The 18,962-nt window shown below is 47.9% G+C and overlaps 1 long non-coding RNA gene across 2 annotated transcripts in view; it reads right to left on the bottom strand.

Annotated features, from left to right (window-relative positions):
* LOC117063053 overlaps positions 1-18,962 on the bottom strand; it is a 76,091-nt gene that overhangs the window by 29,376 nt on the left and 27,753 nt on the right. Inside the window, exons 4-5 of one of the 2 annotated variants that reach the window (XR_004428701.1) lie at positions 15,370-15,438; positions 14,465-14,712 (exon numbers count right to left, since the gene is read on the bottom strand). This is a non-coding gene — a long non-coding RNA (uncharacterized LOC117063053). Of the gene's footprint in view, positions 1-14,464; positions 14,713-15,369; positions 15,439-18,962 lie in introns of those variants that run through there. The other variant, XR_004428702.1, reaches the window with a different exon arrangement.

The following is an 18,962-nucleotide window of genomic DNA, read 5'->3' as shown; positions in this document are numbered from 1 at the left end:
CCCCGGCCTCGTGTTGCACCCCCAGCACCTGAGGTGCTGCCAGAGGAGCTGCCTCCACGCTGCACCCTGATGCCGGCCTTCCCCAGGGCCTGCCTCTGCCAGAGGCCTCTCCTTCACACCACTGTACCTTTGCAGCCTCCACCCGCCCTCTCCCCTGCACCCCCAGCCACACCCTCCGCCCTCTCCCCTCCCTGCACCCCCAGCCACACCCTCCGCCCTCTCCCCTGCACCCCCAGCCACACCCTCCGCCCTCTCCCCTGCACCCCCAGCCACACCCTCCGCCCTCTCCCCTGCACCCCCAGCCACACCCTCCGCCCTCTCCCCTCCCTGCACCCCCAGCCACACCCTCCGCCCTCTCCCCTCCCTGCACCCCCAGCCACACCCTCCACCCTCTCCCCTGCACCCCAGCCACACCCTCCGCCCTCTCCCCTGCACCCCCAGCCACCCTCCGCCCTCTCCCCTGCACCCCCAGCCACACCCTCCACCCTCTCCCCTGCACCCCCAGCCACACCCTCTGCCCTCTCCCCTGCACCCACAGCCACACCCTCCGCCCTCTCCCCTCCCGAGACCCCCACCGACACTCTCCATCCTCTCCCCTCTCTGGACCCTCCACCGTCTCCCCTCCTCCCCTGGACCCCCCAACCACACCCTCTACTCTCTCCCCTCCTCCCTGACCCCCACCCACACCCTCCGCCCTCTCCCCTCCCTGGCGCTGGACAGTTCCTGGGGCCATCGAGGTCCCCTGCTCATCTGCCCCCTCCACACCAGCCCTTGGCTCCGGGGCAGGAGCACGATTGTTCACTGATGTGTGTCAGGGACCGCTGACCACGTCTGACGCACAGTGCTCCCAGGCGTCCCCAAGCGTCCCCAAGCACCTGCGGAGTGCCCATCCCTTAGGGATTTCTTTCCTCACCTGTTACGGGAAGCCCAAAACACTTCAACAGTCCTGAGATTCCATTAAAAACACTTCCCCAGAAAGGGTCATGGGGGGGTTCTGAGAGTCACATCATCAGTTTCTGGAGCCCCCACCTTACTCCTCAGCCCCCATCTTACTCCTCAGCCCCCACCTTATTCCTCAGGGCAGAAATGAGAACATGGTTTTTCACTTCCCTTTTTGTTACTCAGATCACATCATAATCACTTACATGGCAAAATTTCAGATGCAATTAGACAGTTTTCAACCCTTCCTCCATTAAATTTCAGATTGATGAGGTTTTTATGCAAATTCTCCCTCAAAATTAGTTGTTTAAAGATTTATGTCCAAACATCTACAGGAATGTCTGCGCATTCCTGCGCTCTCTTGAGACAGAAGTAATGACGAACCTGAACGATAGAAATTAACACGCACATGTAAAAGAAACCAGCATCTTTGTGCTGCTGCCTCCACACTCAGAACACTGGAGGAGCCTGAATCGTCACGTGTAATTCAAGAAACCTCACTCCTTCCTGGGAAAAGCTTCTCCAAATGGCGCCAGCATCAGACCAATTGCTCAGGTGCAAAAAACAAAACAAAACAAAAACAAAAAAGACAAACAAACAAACAAATACGACCTTCCGTCTTTCCCTGCACACCCCACCTGCAGGTGCCATTGACTGCTTCATCCAAACAATCCCCCAATCCAGCCTGCCTCATGGCTCCACCAGCCCAGGGCACCCTCCTTACAGCTACCTGGACCAGAGTGAGCCTCCCTGCGGGGCTCTGTTTCCTACACACACACGCGCACGAACCCAGCTGAGTGAATGTGAAGTGTGGTTTGAATTGTGCCACTCGAGTGCTCAAGTCCCTCCCAGAGTTTCCCGAGCCATGGGCCCCTTCACGCCCCACACACCTCCTACACATACACACACACACACACGCATGCACAAACACAAACACGCACACACACCAATCCCTCTCGCTCCTACACACACATGCACACACACACTCCAAACCCTCACCTCTACACACACGCACACATGCACACACCTCCCAAACCCCTCGCCCCTACACACACACACGCACACACACACCAAACCCTTTCATTCCCCCACACACACGTGCACACATGCACGCATACGCACCTGCACACTCCTCCCAAATCCCCTCACCCCTACACACACGCGCGCACACTCCTCCCAACACACACATGTGCGCCCACACATGCGCGCACACACACACGTGCGCCCACATACACGCACACACACACCAAACCCTCTCACCCCTACACACACGCACGGACAGACACAGGCACACACACACCTTCCTTCAGAGAGGGAGGGTCACAGACCCAGGTGCTGGAGGACAGCCGGACAGCCTTCAAGGCAGGTGGTCAAGGGGTTAACAACTAAACATGGCCTCACTGCGGTCAGGCTTCGGAAAGTCACGGTTGATTCTGGTTGTGGTTTGAGGATGAAGCATCCGACCTCTCCCTCCTTGCCCTGAAGCTGACGCGTTTCCCAGCTGCCCTCACCTGCAGAGCCCCTGCCCCGGCGTTCTCATGCCCAAGCCAGCAACAACCAGGACACCCTAACTGAAGGTTTCATCTCACGGAACTCTCAAAAGCCCCATGGCGCACGGACTCCTCTCTGTGTGGCGGGGACAGCCCACAGTCTTCGAGTAAGAAGCAGCAGCAGAGAGCTTGGTATGTTCCCGTAGGTTCTAAGGAGTGGGTGGGTTCTTTGTAGGACTGAGTTACACGATGCATGTTTGTGCCTGACTCACACTCTGTGCTCAATAAATTTTACTATTTCCAGGTTACTTTGGAGATTTCTCTGTGAACAGTCACAGCACAAACCTGTCTTGTACTTCACACTGTCAGTCTCTGCACACGGCCCTTCGACGCTCCCACGGTTAGTGGAGGAAGATGCCAGCGTGTCTGGGTGACCTCGGGACGGGACTTCTAAAGGAATTGCAGTTTTAAAGGAAAGTTGGGGAAGGATGCCCTGGACTTTCCCATTACCGTGAATATTGACCATATTGACCATCTCTCCGTCGCCACCCGCCCTCCTACACAGCTGCCTTCCGTCCTCCGCTGTGGGCCATTCAGTCAAAGACCAGAGGAACGCTTTGCATAATCCCTGTTTTGGGTCACTGGCCACATTTCTTTCATTTCTCTGTAGCTTCTTATTCTTTATTCATTTTGTTTTGAATTCATTGTATTCTCTCTTCATTTTATTTTGAGAGGTGGAATAGCTTTGCATTCTGTGAAAGGAGCCCCAAGGAACTTAGTAATCTTTTTATGTGAAGTAGAAAGGCAATGAATGAATAAGTAAATACCTAAAGACTTGAAAAACAAAGCACCTCCTTTTCCCGGAAGAGAATCTGAGAACCGCCCGAAGTTTGCCTTGTCTCTTTGGGAGACGCTGCAAGGCCGGTTTCCCATCGGGCTGCGAACGGCAGAGCACGCGGCCCTGTCTCAGGCAGGCTCGGCTCCAAGTGGAACCCAGGACACCTGCGTGTCCTCAGTGGGGCCTCCACACTCCACACGCAAGCACATTTCCCTTAATGATGCCAGCGGGTTGAACACCGGCACCCTCCTGCAGTCTCTCCCCCATCCAAGCGTGCACTCCTGTTCACCAGGCAGGTCCTCTGAGCCGGGAACGTCCCTGGACAGGGGCCCTGGCCAGAGCTGTGGTGAGTGGGATTCAGACCCTGCTTAGTGAGTGGAATTTTGTCTCCATCTTTCTGCGATTATAGTCCACTCTGGAGTGGACTGTGGGCTGCTTCCCACGGGGACATGAGCTCCCAGCTGCACACTGAGAATCCGTGCCCTCTTCATGGGACCCCCACAGCCCGTCACGCACTGCAGGGTCTGTGGTGCAGGAAACCACCCGACACGCCCAGACACCTGCTGCTTGGGGGGATCTCAAGTGAATCCAGGACAGCCAGGATGTTCATGCACCTCAGGGGGCTGGGCCCACGTGGGCAGAGACAAGACACAGAAGTACATCTTAGACTATGTCTGCCACATCCGTGGTGCCATCAACCCAGGAACTGGGCAGGCCGCTTTCCTTCCCTGGCCTCAGATCCCTCCCCTATCAAATGGAATGTTAACCACATTAAGTGCACAACGGTAAAATTCTACACTTCAAATGTTGTCTACGTAGGTTAGGAGACAAGACAGGCACAAATTAATTGCACATAATGTGACTTTCCTCATAATTTGGATCAGTCCGGGAACAGAAGCAGTTGTGTTCCAAGGAAAAGGGAAACCCTCCTGTTACAGAGCAGACTGAGAGGAGGAGCCTGAGGCTTGGGTGGGCGGGAAATACGGAAAGAAGAAAGTGGCGGCCGCCCAGCAGCCCACGGTGCCACACACACGTTATCCTGCCTCGTTCTGACCGGAGTCCTTCAGGGAGTGCCTGCATCCCCACCTCACACGCCAGTCTGGAGCCTCAAAGAAGTCATGTCCCTTGCTGAAGCTCACCCCAGGAGACGGTGGAAGGGCGGAGGCTCCCATTCTGGATGAGGTGTAATCTGTTCCACCTGATTCACTCCTCTAGCTGCTCACAGCACCAAACCCGCACAAAATCAAAATACTAAGCCACATTCCAGAGGGCTCTGAAACGGAGGAAAAGGTGGGCAAACTAACTAGGGACCCTGGAACCCTGAAAATGACCCAGCAGTGAGCTCTTGGGGGTTTCCAGTCTCCTTTATACTCTAGCCTGGGTGGGACAGGAGTCCAGAAACACCCACGGGTACAGACACACAGGAGCCCCACTCCAGCCATGGGATCTGAAGCAGTGAGGCCCAACAGAGTGGGCTGCAGTAACTGCACCTGCCCCCACCTCGAAGGGAGAAACCTGATCCCCCTGCCCCTCAGGCTATGAGAAGGCAACGTCCTGAGGAGGATCTGCGTGGAAGCTGCCTCCTCACACTGCTCAGCAGGCACAGGCAGGGGCCTCCCCCTTCCCACCCAGGACAGGGACACTGGGGGCAAAGTCACACCTTCTAGAGAAGACAGCGGCACGGACCAAAATAGCACTGCAGGGGGTCTATCGACGTTGGCATTGGACCACTGACAGCAAAACTGAGCCAGGATGGGCATTCGAACCTGAACCGACTGACACGTGCCAAACTAAAAAACCAGAGTCTTACACAGAAGATTTTAATAGGAGCCAGACAAGGATTTTAAAGCAGCCATGTTAAAAATGCTACAATAAGCAGCTGAGAACACTCTTGAAGCACATGGAAATATAAAACATCTCTGCAAAAAGAAAAAAAAAGTATATGTAGTTGTGTACCAAATGGTAATTTTAAAATTGAAAAGTACAATCATCAAACATAACACACACTCTCACACAAAACCAACAAGAACACTTCAATGCACGGGCCCAGTAGGAGAATGAACACCAGCAAAGACAAAATCAGCCAACTTCAGGAACATCAATCATCTGAATAATAACATCAATAACCTGAAACAAACAGCAGCAGCAGAAATAAAATAGACTGGGAACCAAATGAATGTGCCTCAGAGTCCTACAGGGCTCCACAAAGGCTCTGCATATCATCCCATCCGCAACTACCAAAGGGAAAAAACAACACAGGATGCAAAAAGCTGGAAATTTAAAAAAATGAGTAAATGCTTCCCAGGCTTGGTGGAAGACGTAAATCTACAGATTTAAGAAAGCGAGCATCCTCTCCCAATTAGGATAAAACCTAAGAAATTCATGTTCAAATGCACAATAGGCAAATGTTTGAAAGCCAGAAATGAGGAAGCAAATCTCACCCCCAGCTGGCGAGGGAGAGCGGGTCGGCCTGCGAGAGGCCTCACATCTGGTGTCAGGACTTAAGTGTGGAATGTGTCATGTGTGCAGCAGAAGAAAAACAGTTTGGCTTTTTTTCCTGTTCTTCAAGTTCTAGGAACATTAGAAATCTTCCTGGAGAAAGAAAGTGAAGTGATCTTAGTGTCTCACTGCACCTGACCTCTGTGTCGAGCTAGGGGTGTCTGGGCCCTCACGATGCCTTCCTCTGTGAGCACCGGACCCTCCTTCGGGAGGCAGGAAGCAGATGCAGGGTGGCGCAGCCCCAGGGCACGGAGCCTGGGAATGCCAAGCCCATGGTCAGCCCTGCCCGGTGCCATCAGACGCATCTGGAGGGTTTTCCATGAGCAGAAACAGGCAAGCTTAGCACAGGGCAGGGTCCCCAATGCTGGAACCACCAGAGCCCAGGGAAATGAGGGTGGGAAAGACTGGGGGGCTCAGGACGGACTGAGGGGCTCGGGGGAAGACTGAGGAGGACTGGGGGCTGGGAGGGGAACTGGGGGGCTCGAGGGAGTGGACTGGGGATGTGGGAGTTCCTGGCCAAAGCTGAGGGGGACCTGTGTGGAGGCCAGAAGGATGTGGGGAATTAGGGAGGCCTAGGGGTAAATGGGCGAGCTAAAGAGGAAGAGGCCCCACAAGGCTGCAGCCATGGAGGTACCAACACCACTGCTGGGGCAGAGACAGGCTATGGCTGATCCCGAAGGAGCCCCAGACTCAGGCCAGCTCTCTGACCTGCTGGGGTCCAGCCGCCCAGGGTTGCCCTCCAGAACGCAGAGCGTGAGCAGGATCAGGGGCTCTGCAGAGCCCGTGGAGGCCCTAGGACCCCATCCTCTGGTTACAGTCCCTGATGGCTTTGTCCTGGCCGACGTCTGACCGGAGACCAGAAATGAACGGCGGTGACACATCTCATGCCACAGGGAAGTAAACTGAAACCTTGCCGGGCCCTTGCTCAGTGCCCTCAACGCGGCAGACGTTGTTGGTAGCACGAATCTCCACGCCGAGGTGGGTCCTCTCACGACAGATTCCTCCAAGCACAAGAGCTGGCCTGGGACTGATGTGGACAGAGGCCAGCGCTCATGAATTCACAAAGATGCAGCCTTGGTGACCCCTGCCCGCAGGGACTGTTCCTCCAATCTGATGACTTCCATGAGCACACGAATGCACATGAGTGACAGGAATCCACACATTCCTGAATTCCCTAAACTGATGCTCCCTGAGCTGGAACAGAGCGCACAAGGAGGCCAAGTGCGCCAGAGCTTCCCGTCCACCCATGTCCAGCCCAGCGGATGGCCTTGCTTTTGCTAAGGCCGTATTTTATGCTGGCTTCATGTTTCTTTGAAGTGACAGAGAACCTACTTTTGATGGAAACACAGTGACAGAACATTCAGCCTTCCCCTTTCATGTCTGCATGGAGACCCCGTCATCAGGAGCCAAGGGTCCCCCAATGGCAAGAGGCCTTTCCAGAGGCAGCAGTTTTCTGGGTCTCATTTGACAAGCCACAGAGGGAGGCCGCAGGGTCCGTGATGAGGAATCCGCTCCACCGCGGGGTGGGAGGGGATGCCTTCCCCGTGCCGGCGCACACACCACACCCTCGCCACCACTCCACACAGAAGAAGCTCTTGTCCCATCAAAGTCCAGATTCTCCTGAGATCAACTTTCCCTTGGCCAGGGTGGGGCCACACACACAGCTCAGCTATTGAGGAATTACCTTTGTAACACCGGTTGGTCTGAAATAATTTCAATGCCAACCCATGCAGTAAATTAGCACTGTCAGTGGCAGAGAACCTGTTGAGGGCGTAACTGTCCTTGGTGAAGCCAACAATTAAACAGATGAACATGACTTTCCTCTTGGCCTCTGCGGAGTGATTAAATACACAGTGGGGGCCCTGAACCCCGGACACTCATCAATATGCTTCTGCTGCAAAAGCCACATTGCCTTTTCCTGAAAATAAATGACTCTATTGCAAAAGAATTCTCGTATGTAATATTTTCAGCTCTTCAAAAACCAGCATGAAATGTATATTTAATAAAGAAGATCAACTTCTAGTAAAATAAAGAAATATTAAATCCTGAAAGTGGTTTATAGTGTGAAGTCTGTTTCAGCATGTTATAAAAATAGTCAGAAGTTACTCTCCTTCAGTTTTCTGAGTGACAGTGGTCGATGCAGAGGAGGGGGCCGGAGTGGAGAGTCAGGGTCTGCCTCTCTCACAAGCACCCTGCAGACCCTTCACACCCACTCCCCTCAACACGGCACAGAGCCTCCCTCCTCCTTGTCTTGACCCAGCCAGATTCAGCACCGAAGAGACAGAAAGCGTTGGAGGAGAAGCTGTCACCTGCACCTGCGTGGCTGGGTGGGCTACAGACATTGGATCCTGCCACATCCCTAAGATGAGATGAATACGGGCAAGTCCGTCTTCATGCTGCAGGGCTGCCCTGACGGAGGACACAGACGGGGCAGCTCAAACAACAAGAATTTATTTCTCGGAGTTCCAGGTGGGAGGCCGGAGATCAAGTGTCCTGCTGTCCTCCCTTTCACAGAAGGAAACACAACTCAGAAACAAGCAGGACCACCCACCCAGTGAGCAGCAGGTGTGGACTCCGAAGCCAGATCCCTTGATGGCCTCTCCACCTTGCACTCTGCAATGCTGAGTGAGGTCGACCCAACATGTGCTCAGGGGTGTGGCTGTATTTCAGGATTCAGTGTTTACTACCACAGGACAGTGCTGCTTCCACTGTGTTCTAGCACACTCTAAAACAATGTACCATGTCCATTTACATAAGTACATGGTGAGGCCCAGGCTACGTTGGATCGGAAGAGACCCCAACTGCCCTCTCTGTGATCCAACAGAAACTCAGTCATGATGTTGAGAAGAATTCTGTGTGTATAAATTCCACAAGATAAGGCGTTGTTGTTGCTTTTCCTGTTCTTGTTTTATTCCATCTGCTTATCTCAAGGGAGCAGTGAGGACTAGACGGGCTTACAATACGCCTTGGCCCAGGCCTGTATCTGAAATCATGACGAGGGCTCATGGTGGACAAGTGTGAAACACAGATGTTAACAACCGAAGTGGCTTGTGCAGCAGGTAAGAGGCCTGATATGTGCAGCTGTAACCTGGCCCCATGTTCACCAACCCCAGGAGCCGCCACTGCCCAGCCCTGACCTAGGGAATTCCTCACTCGGAAAGAAGCACTGAGGCTAGTGGAATCTGAGCACATGAGACGCCGGGAGGCCATGACCCAGAGCCCCTGTGAATCCATGGCCTCCAGAGTTACCGGTATCACTGCTCAGTGAGGGCTGGGGGAGTACAACCAAAGACACCTCATCCAAGTCAGCACCCTTCCCACTGGATGTGAGAGCCGGCCAGCCTCGGCTGTGTGCCTGCCTGGCAGGGCGGTGAGTCACCTGTGATTGGAAACAGCCTGAACTGGAAAAGAAAAGAGGAAAAATGAACCTCAGATTTTTGTAAACACGGAGCCCATGGTCTTACGTTTTTGCTGCTCTTCTGTTTTTCTAGCTGGGAAGGACCTCGGTGTCCAAGTCTCTGCATGGAGTGGATGTGGAGGTTCAGGGTTAAGGCACTTCCAGGAGGTCCCACAGCTACTTAAACATGAGGAGCGTCCACTCAGGGCTGCAGCCTTGAGGCAGGCACGCGTCTAGGCCCTTTTCATACATGAACTCCTTTAAACCTCACAGCAACCCCAGAGTCAGGTGCAGGTAGTTAGTGTCCACAACCCCCGGAGCCCCAGGGATGACCAGGAAGGGCCCCAGTCACAGCCGGCAGATGAGGGCCTGAGCCTCCAGGGGCGCTCAGATCCACAAAGGTCTGTGACACTGCAGTTCCCACTGGGTGATGAAGGTGAAAGTGAGCATCTGTGATCGAACGCTGAGAGGAGAACCATTCCATCCCATCATTTTAAGGTAATTATTTGGGGTTTGGCTGACCAGTGCAGCAAAACAAGAGAAGTGCTGGGACGTAGCACCATGTTCTTCCATGCCGGCGCTCCCGGCAACCTGGACTTAAAGACACACTCATGAATTGTTCAGGCCAGGGCTGGTGTGAGGGTCCACTCTGCATCTGAACAACGCCTCACCTTACTCTCAAGAACAGAGCCGTCTCCAGCAGAGACTCTGAGGCACCTCAGACGCGAGGTCTTTTCCAGGAGACTTCAAGTCTGAGATGCATCGAGTGCCTCTAAATGAAAATGCGCCCTTTACATGCTAGTTATGCCAGTTCAAAGAACAGCCCAGCAGTTTAGAGGGTAAGAAATATTTGAGAAGATGTATATGAAAAGCTTCATAGCTTGACACACAACCCCAGCTTGCAGGAAACTCAGAAACACTGCCTCTGAATACTTCCCACACCCTGCTTGCTGGAAGGAGCTCTCAAATGGAAGGAAGTGAAATTGGTCTCTGTTTCCTCAGTAATCACACCTGACAGGCTAATTTCTCAGTGGCAAATGAAAGTGGTAAACATTTGGGTGATATGAACAATTCTGAAATATCTACTCCCAATGTCAGATTCCTTTCTTGAAGTTTAATTCATGAAAAGATTCTGGCCTTCTCATTTATAGGCTACAAGTAGAGACAATGTCTTTATAGAAAATCGGCTCACAGCATCTTTATTAATTATAGATCTTAATGTTATTTTAATTTTGTGTTTCAACTTATTACAAAAATATCTCTATTTTAAGAGAATGTTTCTCTCTACAGATAAACTGGGCTGTTCTGCATGAGGGAAAGAAGTACAGGCTAGGTGACACAAAAGTACATGAGCCATCCGGCGTTCCCAGTGTCTGCCGGGAGACCCGAAGTTAAGGTTTGCCTTTAATTTTATCAGCTCTCTTCACTCACTATTTTGTAGTAAAACTCTTTTTCTATTTTCATCATATGCTTCTCAGATTCTCACTAGTTTGATAGCACACACATATACATCTTTTACTGAAATAATACTTTCTAACGTAATGAGCACTTACATTAATAGCCTAAGCACCACCCAACACCCATCCACTCCTCTCAGAAGCTCCCCAGTCCCTGAGCCGAGAGGCTCAGCCTCCCTCAGCTCCAAGTAATTCCTCCTCAAGGCACCAGAATGGAGAGCATCGCAGACGCATCTGCCCCAGGACTGGAGCTCACACTGCAGCCCTCTGCGGGGAGCTCTACCCTCAGAGCTGACCCTTTTCTGATTCTCTGGCTAATCCGCCCCAGGACTGGAGCTCACACTGCAGCCCTCTGCGGGGAGCTCCACCCTCAGAGCTGACCCTGTCCTGATTCTCTGGCCATTGTTCTTTCCACTGCAATCGAACATGAATGAGCCGCTATGTCTTCCCGTTGTTCTCTAGAATTATTTGTGCTTATTTAAAGTCCTTAAGAGAACATCAAGAAGTGAAAAAATTACTCTTCTCAGTAGTACCACCATTCTAAGCTTGCACATAAACATTGTCTCCTCCTGGGAGAAATGCCTGGATTTACCCCGAAAAAGCCTGGTCCAGTGTGAGTGGCCAGGTCTCAGGAGCCCATCTCAAGAATCATCATCACTCATCCAAAGCAGCCCCTCCACAGACGGCTGTTGACAGCCCTGCCTCGGATTTTTCTGGAACTGACCACGCATGGAAAGCAGGGCTGGCCCAGGGCACAAGCACTGGGAGCCTGGGTTCAATGCCCGTTCCATAACTCACGGCTGTATGACCTTGGTGCTCTGACTCAGAATTTTCAAGCTTTGATTTTTTTAATTGAAAACGGATGGAAAATCCACATAAAAGGTTTAGCACGTGGTAAACAACACAAAACAATTATTCATGAGATTGCTCAAACATAACAACACTGAGTTCCTGAAAACAGCAGTTTGTATTAGAAAACATACCAAATAGTATTGTTCAAGGTTTCTATTATCTCTACTTGTAAAGAAAGACACTGATTTCGTTGTTACTTAGTACTTTATTTTTATGTAAAAGAATTCTAGCATTGTATAGGCATGTAGATTAATGATTCAATTTTGTAAACTTTTGTGAATGAATAGTTAGTATAAAACAACATACTCATTTCTATTACTCTTTGAATAGTGAAATTTCACTTCAGTATTAAATCTAAGAAACATTTTTTAAAAACACATCAATAATAAAATATTTATGGTCATTTTAATTTTTTTGCTGTATGTGTTTACCCTTTTTTAAATTTTACATTTGCTAACTGTGTCTCGCAATAAATCCATCTTAAAATGTATGAGGTAGACCGACAGGCTTTCCTCTCAAAATGCCTGTGTACAAACCTCATCTCTTATAGTTAGCTGAGTTAACTTTGGCAAATTACCTAGCCTCTCGACATTAGCTTTCTCATCCCAAAACACAGACACTAAATCTATCTCACAGAGTTGACATCAGAATTAAACTAATCAATTTATAAACACTTAGAACCCTGTCTCACACAAAGTAATCACTCCAAATATAGCTATAACAACAAGGAATGAACCAAAAGCAAACCACTTAAATATTCAAACAACATACTGCTAGTAATGGTGATATTAGCACATTGAATGCTGTGCATAGCTTAAACAGGAATGAACCACTGACACACGACTGAGGATAAAACATGTTTTCTTGCTGCTGTGAGTAAATTCAGATACCATTGGTCTAACTTACAGCCACACGAAGGAAAATAAATTACCCGGATTTAAATTTAGAAAAATTCACATGGCTTGATGTCAAAGAGCCACATCCCATTATTTTGCTAATTGAGACTTTTTACTGTAGTGATAGAAATGAATGTTAGCCAACAACGCTTTCTGTGCTCCTGCTAATATTAAATAAAGGTGATGTTTCAAAGAAGAGATAAAATAATGATGACAGAGAAAGCTGACTTGAAAAGCTAAAGATGAAATGGCACAAATGAAATGGGTAAAAGCAAACAGATCAGAAGGAAAATGACAGAAAATACTATCAGTGTTGAAGATGGCAAATATTGTTAGATTAGAATAGTTCAAATGGGGATACAGAACACAGTTTCTCCGACAATATTCTCACAACATAGTACACTTCCGTGGCCTCAGATGCGTGAGGGTTTGTTCCTACCAACCACCAATTTGGGAGCAGATTGTCCAACAGGCACCAGCCAGGTGTCCTCAGTTCAGTTCGTTTCTAATGCCACTCACCTGGAGACAGCATCGGAGCCCACAGACTGAGACTCAGTTTCCATGATGGCCCCCACTTCAGACACCAGTCACCAGCCCCAGGTTTTGACCTGTGTCTCGGACTAACCAGTCATACATTGGGGTTCCCATGGCCCCCTCCTTGGGGTCAACTAATTTGCGAGATCAGCTCAAAGAACCTGTGTATTTATAATCTGACAAAGGGTAGAGATAGACAGCTGGGTGGAGGAGACGCACAGGGCGAGGTGCCAGGAGGAGTCCAGCGCGTCCATGCCCTTGAGGGTGATGGGCCATGTCCCTGGCCACAGGCTGCAGACTTCACCTGGTGTGGCCAGCAAACAGCAGGATACAACCTCCTCCAAGGTCAGGCCCTGCAAATGCACCTTCTCCACCCCTCGGCTCCTCCCACCCCAGGCTGCTGCAGGACTTGTCCTTCTCTGGTGCTCTAGGTTCCCGCTCTTCCTCAAGACATTTATTAATGACAAAGGGAGAAATGGTTCCCCTATGCTGGAGAAACCAGTTGGACACGCCCCTTAACCAAATCAGTTTAGGCTGACATTCCAGGCAGAAGAGGCACCACCCCAGTGCACTCCTGACAGGGCACACTGAGAAGACACGTTTTCTCTATGCTATCCCTTAAAGGATAATAATTGTAGCCTCAAACTAATCATGAAGAAACATCAGACAAACCCTGATGCAGGGTCACCCAGCAAGCTTATTTACCAGTTGTCTTTCAATGTATCAAGGTCACAAACCCACGTGTAGAATTTGTGTTTATGACTGGAGAACCCACTTCAGTCAGAGGGAAGTGGGGGAATGAGATGGCTAAGTGCAGGGTGATACCACAGATCAGATGCTGAGGGGTAAAGGATGTCCATGAGAAAACCAGTGAAACCCAGATTAAGCCTGTAACTAACAGTGTTGCACCAAGGCTAACATCACGGCTTTATAAAATGGCCCGGACAGGTGCAGTGGCTCACGCCTGTAACCCCAGCACTTTGGGAGGCTGAGGCAGGGAGATTACAAGGTCAGGAGTTCGAGACCAGCCTGGTCTGCATGGTGAAACCCTGTCCCTACTAAAAATACAAAAATTAGTCATGCGTGGCGGTGCATGCCTGCAGTCCCAGTTACTTGGGAGGCTAAGGCAGGAGAATCACTTGAACCCAGGAGGCAGAGGTTGCAGTGAGCTGAGATCATGCCACTGGGCGACAGTGAGATTCCGTCTCCAAAAAAAAAAAAAAAGTTCCAAGTTCATGCAAGAGGTTAGAATTAGAGGAAGCTCATGAAGAGTGTTATAAAAACAATCTGCATTATTTATTATTTTTGCAGTTTTTCTGAGAAGCGTAATTTCAAAACGAAAAGTTAAAACACTATTAGGCATTTCAAATCTTGGCAGGATCAGAAATCAGATCCCTCAACACTCAGATCAATAAAAACCAAAGCATGAGAATAAATTTTATTACCAATTGAAATGGCTAGATGAAGAGCAATGAAGACAACAAATAGGAAGAACAGGAAACAAAAAATATACATAAATATTTTCAACCAAAAGATAGAGAATAATAAAATGGTAGATATAATCAATAATGTAAACCCTGGTTCTTTGAAAAACTTACCAAATAGACAAATAACTAGATAATTTAACCAAGCAAAAAAGATAAATATGACAAATACACAAGACAAGATCTCTCTTATATATGGAATCTTAATGTTTTTAACTTGGATGCACAGAAGCAGAGAGTAGAGTGGTGGTTTCCAGAGGCAGGGAAGAGGGTTGGGAGAAGTTGATGAAAGGGCAGGAAGTCGCAGTCGTGCAGGATGAATAAAGCTAAAGATGGAACAGGCAGCATGAGGGCTATAGTTAGTCATATTGTATACTGGACATTTGCTAAGAGAGTAGATTTTAGATGCACTTAACAGAAAAAAAGGAAAACTATTTGAAATGACAGACATGTTAACTTGCTTGGCTATAGTAATCCCATCACATCACTATGTTCATGTGTATCAAAGCACCATGTTGTATACCTTAAATACATACAATAAAGACATTGAAAGAGCAAAATAACAATGAAACAGGAAACTTTTAAAAGGTAGAAGTTACTATAATTTATCAATCCTATAAAAATAAATTTGAAAACATAGGGGAAATGGAGGAAACACAGTTTATAAAAGTTAGCTTCAGATTTAATATAAAGTTTAGATCAATTAATCTTAATAGAAGAAATAAAGAATTACCTCACCAAAAAAATCACCTCCTCATAAGAATATAAGAAACAATTTTAACACATATTAAACACAGGATATTCTAAATATTACAAAAAATTATCTGATATAATAGAAAGTGAAAGAAAACTACCAAATTCTAGTTATAAAACAAGAATATCATTTGTACTTAAACCTAATATAGTACCAAGAAAAAAACATAAACTACTATCAGTGATAAATGTTGATGCAAAAATATTAACTATTAGCAAAGAGTGGTTACCTGGGGTCTATTTCATGAACTCAGGGTCAGTCCAATATGAAGGAAGTCAGCAACATGACGTAACAATCCCTTTAAAGAGAAAAATTAATAGCATTAGATTTGATGCAGGGCAGGTGATATGGTTTGGATCTGTGTCCCCACCCAAATCTCACGTTGAATTGTAATCCTCAGTGTTGAAGGTGGAGCTTGGTGGGAGGTGATTGGATTGCGGGGGTGGATCCTTCATGAATGGCTTGGCACCATTCCTTTGGTGACGATGCTTTCATGATGAAAGTGAGGGAGTTCTTACGAGGTTTAGTTGTTTGAAAGTGTGGGGCATTTCCTCCCTCTCTCTGAGTCCTGCTCCTGCCATGGAAGACACCTACTTTCACTTTGCCTTCTGCCATAAGTAAAAGCTCCCTGAGGCCTCCTCAGAACCAAAGGCTGACATGCTTCTTGTACAGCCTGTGGAACAGTAAAGCAATTAAACTTTTCTTTATAAATTACCCAATCTCGGGTATTTCTTTATTGCAATGTGAGAACAGACTAATATGGAAAATTGGCACTGTGGAGTCAGGCTTTGTATAAAGAGACCTGAAAATGGAGAAGTGGCTTTGGAATTGGGTAACAGGCAGAGGTTGGAAGAGTATGGAGGGCTCAGAAGAAGATATGGAGAAGAGGGAAAGTTTGGCACTTCCTAGAGACTTGTTAAATTGTTGTGGCCAAAATTCTGATAATAATATAGACAATAAAATCCAGGCAGAGGAGATGTCAGATGGAAATGAGGAATTTACTGGGAACTGAAAACAAGGTCACTTTTGTTATGCTTTGGCAAAGGACTTGGAGGCATTGTGCCCCTGATCGAGAGAATCTGCTAAACTTTGAACTTGAGAGTGATGATTTAGGGTATCAGGCAAAATAAATTTCTAAATAGCAAAGCATTCACAATGTGACCTGGCTGCTTCTAACAGTTTAGCTTATATGTGTGAGCAAAGAAATGATCTGAAACTGGAACTTGTATTTAAAAGGGAAGCAGAGCCTACAAGTTTGGAAAATTTGCAGCCTGCCAATGCGGTAGAAAAGAAAAGCCCCATTTTCAGGGGAGGAATTCAAGCAAGTTGCAGAAATTTGAATCACCAAAAGGAAGGAAAATGCTGATAGCCAAGAAAATGGGGAAAGGGACTTGGAGACATTTCAGCGACCTCTGTGGCAGCCCATCCTATTACAGCCCAGAGGCCTAGGAGGGAAGAATGGTTTCATGGGCCAGGCCAAGGCCCTCCCCAACCCTGCACAGCCTGGGGACACTGCTGCCTGCATCCCAGCCACTCCAGCTCCAGCTGTGGCTCAAGCAGGCCAATGTACAGCTTGGGCCACTGCTTCAGAGGGTGATGCCTTCCACACAGTGTTAAGCTTGCAGGTACACAGAGTTAAAGAACTGACACTTGGAAGCCTCCACCTAGACTTCAGAGGCTATATGGAAAAGCCTGGACATCCAAGCAGAAATCTGCTACAGGGCAGAGCCTTCATGGGGAACCCCTACTAGGGCTGTGTGGAGGGGAAATGTGGAGTTGAGGCCTCCACATAGAGTCCCCAATGGGGCACTGCCCAGTGGAGCTCCGATAAGAAGGCAACCATCCTCCAGACCCCAAAATGGTAGAGCCACTGGCAGCTTGCACCCTGCACCTGGAAAAGCCACAAGTATTCAACTCAGCCAGTGAGAGTAGCTATGGGGCTGACCCCTGCAAAGTCACAGGGCTGGAGCTGCCCAAGGCTTTGGGAGCCCACCCCTTGCACAAGAATGCTCTGGATGTGAAACATGGAGTCAAAGGAGATTATTTTAGAGCTTTAAAATTTAATGACCGCCCTGCTTGATTTTGGACTGGTGTGGTACCTGTAGCACCTTTCTGTCAATTTCTCCCTTTGGGGATGGGCGTATCCACCCAATGCCTACATCTCCATTGTATTTTGGAAGTAACTAACTTGTTTTTTATACAGGCTCATAGATAAAAGGAACTTGCCTTGTCTCAGGTGTGACTTTCAAGTTTGAATTTTGAGTTAATGCTGCAATGAGTTAGGAGGACTGTTGTGAGGGCATGATTGGATTTTCCAATGTGAGAGGGACATGACATTGGCGAGGGGCCTGAGGTGGAACATATGGTTTGGATCTGTGTCCCCACCCAAATCTCACATAAATTGTAATCCTCAGTGTTGGAGGTGGAGTCTGGTGGGAGGTGACTGGATCATGAGGGTAAATCCTTCATGAATGGTTTAGCACCATCCTCTTGGCGATGCTCTCACGATGGTAAGTTATTGTGAGGTCTGGTTGTTTAAAAGTGAGTGGCATCTCCCCCCTCTCTTGGTCCTGCTCCTGCCATGTAAGACATCTCTTCCTATGTCACTTTCTGCCATGAGTCAAAGCTCCCTGAGGCCTCCCCAGAAGCAGACGCTGCCATGCTTCCTGTACAGCCTGCAAAGCTATGGGCCAGTTAGACCTCTTCTCTTTATCAATTACCCAGTCTCCGGTATATCTTTATAGCAATGCGAGAATGGACTAATACATCAGGTGAGTCCCAGAACTGGGACTTATCCCAGGAGGGTTCTTGCTTTACCCAGGAAAGAATTCAAGGGTGAGCTGGTGGTGACAGAAAGCAACTTTTACTGAAGTGGTGCTGCCCCTTGCGAAGCAGGGATACCCCATGGACAGTGCACCCAGAGTTTGCACCTGTGAGCTGTGAGCCAGCTGTTTTGAAAAAATTTCTGGTAAAGGAGCAGAGAGTTTCCAGAACCATGTAAGGTAACTTCCATGTTGTTGCCATGGCATTTGTAAACTGCGGAGGGGTTTTTATGCAAATGAAACATGAAACATGAAGCATGGCACCAGCGGAGGGGTCTTTATGCAAATGAGTACTGAGGGAAGTTAAGGCTGCTGCCATCTCCACCTGCTGGCTTGGCAGTTTCACTGCACCATTTCCACCCCATCCTGTTCTGGCCAGCAGGGTCATGCTGCAGTCCTGACCACTGCTCAGAAAACAAGTCCTGCTGGTTTCCCGTCTCAGATTTACAGACATTAAAAATGTTTTTTGCAAAATCTAACTCCCATTCTAATACAAACATTCTATAAAATATAAATTGATGGATATTTCTTTAACACATTAAAATATAATAATGTTTTATATTTCATTGTATTATAGGTATCTTTTCCTTGTAATATGTAAATGTTTTATACATTTTAGTAGGTTAAGTATTTGTCAATTCATATGTATGATATATGCAGATATAAATATGTACAACTATATATAGTTATATAGTTATCTATAAATATGTAAAACCATATATAGTAAATATAAATACATAAATATATGTAATATATGCAAATATGTTTAACATAATTATATTTCTCCTAAAGCCAGCATCATATTTAATGGGAAATCACTAGATATGTTTTCATTCAGAATGTGATACTGGAGAAACCATTATGGAGGAACTAGAAAACCTGAATTGAGAGACAATCATTTTAGATAATCAAAGCTAGTAAATTATTGAAAATATTTTATGATTTAATGTAACATAAGATCAGTTTAATATACAATACTCACACCTATATAATAGATAGT

Source organism: Trachypithecus francoisi, unplaced genomic scaffold, assembly GCF_009764315.1.
Source record: "Trachypithecus francoisi isolate TF-2019V2 unplaced genomic scaffold, Tfra_2.0 Lachesis_group17, whole genome shotgun sequence".
In the NCBI taxonomy this organism is placed as follows: Eukaryota; Metazoa; Chordata; class Mammalia; order Primates; family Cercopithecidae; genus Trachypithecus; species Trachypithecus francoisi.
The sequence above is the reverse complement of the archived record's forward strand: the minus strand, read 5'-3'. Positions and strand labels throughout refer to the sequence as shown.